This window comes from Dendrobium catenatum, unplaced genomic scaffold, assembly GCF_001605985.2.
Source record: "Dendrobium catenatum unplaced genomic scaffold, ASM160598v2 fragScaff_scaffold_233, whole genome shotgun sequence".
Lineage (NCBI taxonomy): Eukaryota > Viridiplantae > Streptophyta > Magnoliopsida > Asparagales > Orchidaceae > Dendrobium > Dendrobium catenatum.
Window position 1 is genome coordinate 159,596 of NW_021318695.1, and position 6,000 is coordinate 165,595.

Below are 6,000 nucleotides of genomic sequence, written 5' to 3' on the forward strand. Positions count from 1 at the left end.
AGATGTATTATGTTGGAAATATAGCTGACATGCATTACTTTAACAACATAATAAATGACATAATGACCATTAAACAAGATTCATTTGACTGGCTAGTCCTATGCGACATGTTGAGATGGACCCTCCTATTCAACGATGACCACCAATATGAGATTATGCTAATAATAGCATTATAATGCTTTAAAAAAATTATTAAATATGCATGTGGGCTGCTTATATAAGTCATGATAATGGCCATATACTATAACCTGATTACATTATTCCATAAGTGTTTGGTAGATGCATCAAACTAGATCGACTAGGGAAAATCAAATTTTGTTCCACACATGAAAATAAGCCTCAAATGCTCCAAACATGAGGTCTGCCATTGTCCCAAGCTTGTTATGTTAAACAACCAGGAATTTAAGTTTTTTACATGCCATATCAGGCCCACAAGGTGGAAATTAAAAGTACATGTACCTATATGTTTATATTTAGTAAGCCCCAACTTTAATGCATTTCATGTGTCCATGTTATTATTATAGTTAGGGTTAGGTGATGGGATCATAATATTTTTATATCACCCTACTTTATGATGCAGTTTTACAAGGAGAACTACTATGGATTAATCCATATTACTCTTGAGAATGATTTATGGCCTCCCTTCAATGATGAATACAAAGTTATCCTTTTTATTGTCCCTATGTTTAAGCATCATGTAGGTTAAGCATGCTCGATTGGAATCCAAAATACAATGGATGAGCGTTTTGCATCATCACTCAGGGCCTACAGTTCTTTTAAGAATTTTGGCCACAACAGGTCAACTTGTCCAAATAATCTTATCTTATTTAGGTTTGAAAATGTAATTTATATTTAGCATGCATATAATATTATAGTTTAATTCACCTTTATCTAATTACACAAACCTCAACCCTAAAATAGGTATGACAAATAGCACAAGTAGATTGGCGCATTACCATTTATGAGGGCATACTGCCCGAGATATTAGGAGGATGGCATTACCAATGATCAGATGAGTATCTCCTTATTATGGGCTTCACATAAGACCACTGATCCATTTCAGATAGAAAAATTTTGTAACTTTGACTTTTGGATGGTAATATTGATCTAGGTCTTGACTTACTTTCTTAACTTTTATGTTTTCTCAGACATCTCCTTTAGCTGTAGCTGCACATTAGTGCATGATTTATTAATGGCCTATTCGATGCCACCTCATGATATATGTTCTTCATACTATTGGTCAAGATAGCCTCCATCACCTACAGTTCATCCATTTAGACCATAATCTCATCACAACATTGGTAGAGAAATGGTGTCCTTCAATGAACACCTTCAATCGAACAGTCAGGGAGATGATGATTACACTTTAGGATACTAGTAAAAATGTCCGTGCATTAAATGCACGTGACTAAAAATTTAGTAATAAAGATTCATTTTATAAATATTTTAATTATGCTATCATTATTAAGATTAAAAAAAATTATTTTTATAAATAATTATAATCATTATGATAAGTTTTATATGATTAGGTAAATAGTTTTTATTGATATGAATTTTCTATCATTCATGAATTATTTTGGAATTAAATTCAGTTTATTAGTTAATAAACAAACTATGCGTTATAGTTATGTAAAACTAGTAATATGAATTTGTGTGCGTATTTAAATAGATCAACTTTAAACAGGAACATGCTTATAGACATGGATAACTTTCTTTAATAACACAAGAAAAAAAAAATTGCTTCAGATATGCAGATTTTCAATCCATATGTGATATAAAAAATGGTCCTAATGCTATGATTGCTATCAAAAATATTTAAATTAATAAAGAAATATTTATGCATTATATTGAAATCTAGTGAAAAACCAAGAATATGAAACTGAATAATTTATTTTCAATACTTAAATATATCATTTAAGTTAAGACTCAGTCGAGTAGGCACATATCAATTAAGTACATTATGATGTATTTGAATTTGACTCATAATAAGAAAAACATAAATTGATTTCTATTTTGAAGTAGATGAAGGCTTCGTTTGGGACGGCTTTTTTATTGCTTTCTAAAACGGAGTTTTAGTACAAATTTAAAAAAATTTGTACTAAAACTCCGTTTTAGAAAGCAATAAAAAAGCCGTCCCAAACGAACCCGAAGTTTGTGATAATAAGAAGAAATGAGAGTTATCAAAAGTCTCAAGATTAGGCCAAGGAGAAATCTGCAATAACAAATCAAGAAAAAGCTGTAGAGCTTTATCAACTTTTTTATTTTTTATTTTCATTAAATCATAAATTATTGAATTATGAGAAATAATATTCTTTTTACCTCAATTTCTCGCAAGAACAATAACGACTAATAAAGAAATAAAAAATCATTTGATTTTATGAACTAAATAATCAATTGAATTCAAATTATAGCTCATAAATATATAGGTCAACAACAAATAAAATTATATTTGCAGTAATATATATAAATCAAAGTCGTAAAGCATGCGAGAGAAAGGGTCTAAGGCACGTAAGTAGTCGGTGACCACCTCGGGTCCGACGATCACGTCCTCTGAGGTCTCCTTCCACTTTGACCCTGAGAGGGAAGCAGAAAGCTTACCGGCGTGCTGAAGTGCAATCACCGAAACTACAGGATAATTGGAAATTTAAGATGTCGTGAAGAGGAACCGTTATAGAAGTTGAATAGGCCGAAATAATTGGATAAGCTACCGGAGAAGAAGACTGAAGGTCAAGCCGAAGAGTCAAGATCGAGCAAATGGTGAATAATTGGTAACCGTGGCTTAAACAGACATTAATTGGTCTGCATTAGCATGAATTGGTAATTGCATATGCTACCGAAGAAGAAGGCCAAAGGCCGAAGGCCAAGCAGAAACAGGGCGAATAAATAGGTAATCGAGGAGGGCATTGTTTTGTTTAAAAAAAATAGGGCATTAATTGGTCAGTATTATAATTAATTGGTTTAAATTAAATCTAAAAAAGTAAGATTTATTATAATAGTAGTATTATATTAAATGAAACGTATGACAGTAAATAAATGAAATAATAAATGTTTTGCAAGAAGTGAAAAATAAAAGAATTTGAAGAGCATAAATGAACGTTGTAGATTAATTTAAAATTTATAAATGAACGATCAAGATTTATTATGAATGGAATTCCTAATCACTTTTATAGGATATACAATATTTGGAAGCTGAACTGTAACCTTCAATCCAAGTATCTTTATAAAAAAAGTGAATAAGTAAAATCTCAGCTAAAATCAATTTAAGTATCGGTTTATTTTTATTTTTCTTTAATTAATTGGCCTAGGCTCAAGCTAACAAAAAAAGCTAAGCTATATTTACTATATAAAGTATAAGCCACAACTTCCATCATAATTTTATTGTGAAAGCCTAAATTACTCTCGAAAAAGGGTCTTTCCTAAGGAGAAGAAGAAAATACTAAAATTAAGCTGAATAATTCTTAAAAAAATAAATTTCATTTTAATAGAAAATAACTTAATGCTTTCTACTTTGCATGTTGCGGCTAAAAGCCTCAGATTATGCTGAATAATTTTCAGAAAAAATTCAGAAAAATTAAAAAGATTGCTGAAATAATTTTAGTTTTAAATTACTTGAGGCATAACTGCTACAAAGTGACAAAGACCTCATAATCTATTTCCGTACTCGCTTTTCCTCGAACGGTTTCTCTAAAAATCTAGAGAGATTAAGACTTTGTTAGAGATATTTTTTTACTGCTTCTTAAAGTAGCTTCTTAGTATAAAAATTTTTAACTTTTGTACTAAGAAGCTATTTTAAAAAGCAGTAAGAAAACCGTCCCAAACGAAACCTATGTGAATCGAAAAAGGAGAAATAAGAGTTAGAGGAGTGAATGGTTCAAAACTCTTCTTACCAAAATACGCTAACAGCACATACAAATCCCTTAAATCAAACTTTAGTTGAAGTACACAACTCTCCTTGGCCTTTTGGTTGAGAGCTTAGGCTACCAACTAAGAGGTCCAAGGTTCGATTCTATGTGTATGCGTTGTGTGTGTGTGTTTGCCTTAAATGGCCTAAATGTCCAAAAAAAAAAAAAACTTTAGTTGAAGTTACCTGAAATCACGTCTAGTTTTAATAGTTTTATTCTAGAACAATCACAGGAAAACATTCATATGCTCACCAAAGAAAGGCAAAGCTCTCATATAAACATAGAATAGAATGTATAAGATATGAGTCAGCTGAATTCACCGCAAAGTTTTTGTTGATTCTAATCACTCCATATATCTAATCAATCCGGCAACAATTATACAAAAAATAAATTAAAAGAATAAATTTTAATATTGTCGAGCAGAACCAATAATCCATCATTTTCATAAGAAAAGCTGAACTGAATTACATCGCCCACTCAAATGAGCGCTAAACAATTAAATAGACAAATGTCAAACATTCAACCAACCGCCTTTTTCTCTCACAATAAGTTTAAAATGTCATTTAAACAAAATCGGATCTCATAATGATAGCAATTTCAAACTCAAAACCCACAAACCCCAACAGAATCTACTACTTCCAAACGCAAGTGATTCAAAGAAGTCCACAAAATAGAAATATAGCTATACCGATGGTGGGGGTTAAATCATCCATATGGTTGGAGATATAGCTGATAAGCAAACTACTCTTCCCCACTCTAGAATACCCGATGATCAGGATCTTGAAAGAGTAATCATGGCCACTCCCGAAGCCCGTTGACGAACCCATCCGGCATCAATTTCCGATCTTAGGGCGCAAAATCTCCTCTTTCTCTATCTCTGCTCCTTCACATTTTCAACCGCACTCTGGGGGTTGGTAGGCTGCGAGAAGAAAGGAATAATTTGAGGAGAAACAGCGGTATTGATGATTCAACAACATATAGGAAGACTGTGTATTAAAAAAACCTTAATAATAAATGAGGACAAAATTAATTTAGGGACTAAAAATGTTTGGCATTCGTCTATTCAATTATTGTCGAACACACCCAAAAATTCCAATCCCTTATCCCTAAACTCTGGATGACTTAAACCACAACAAAAATAACATTAAATCGATCGCCTCCTCAACCGTGAACAGGAAACAAGCAGAAATAAAGCTAACTGGGAGCAGATTGAGGATTCCTACCTCTCTATTATAGCCTCTTAGCTTGGCGAAGGGAGGAAGACAAAGAGAGAAGTAGAAGATCGAGGAAGAAGGTAAGGTAGAGGTGAACCACTAAAGCTGAACAAGCGAAGCCCAAGCTTCTTTAGCGACTCATTCACAACTCTTCATGCGAAGCCAGAGCTTCCATCATGATTTTCGATCCGACATGAGAAGAACGCGAATAAGCTCTTTTTATCGTTTCTTTGCGATGGACGAGAGTGGGAGGGGAATCGGAAGAGGCAAGAAATGCTCGGAGGTTTTGTGAAGGGTTTGTTTTTTGGGATTTTTACATACATACCACTTTATTACATATATATTACATATTTAACACCTAAAAGTTAAATATTACACCAATACCACCTAAAATCAATTTTTACCTCAGAAATAACACTCCGTTAACAGCGAATATCACTCCATTTTACGTTCCCGCCTTGATTTTTCGTGGTCGAACCCTGAAACCCGTATTTGCTCTTCTACGGAACCTGTTCCTCCATGCGATTTCTTCCGATTTCCTCTATGCGATTTCTTCTACCGAACCAGGTGAATTTTCTTTGGGTTTTTATTCCGATTTCCACCATATTTGCTCTGCTTTACCCGACAATCTATTTTATTCACCGGTTTTGAGAGGCTTTTACCGAAGCTGCTTTACCCGACAAGATCTTACCAAAAAAATGGCATTTTCCACACTGTAGCCGTGAAAGAATTCCACACTTGTCTGCAATAGATGGATGAAATATTTTCCTTTGTTTATGGCTTTATGAAACTTTTGTCAGATTGAAAATGAAACATTTTTGTTATTCTTTTATATTTAGATTTTTGGCACTCATTAACTGTGTCATGTGGTGTTTATTTCAGCT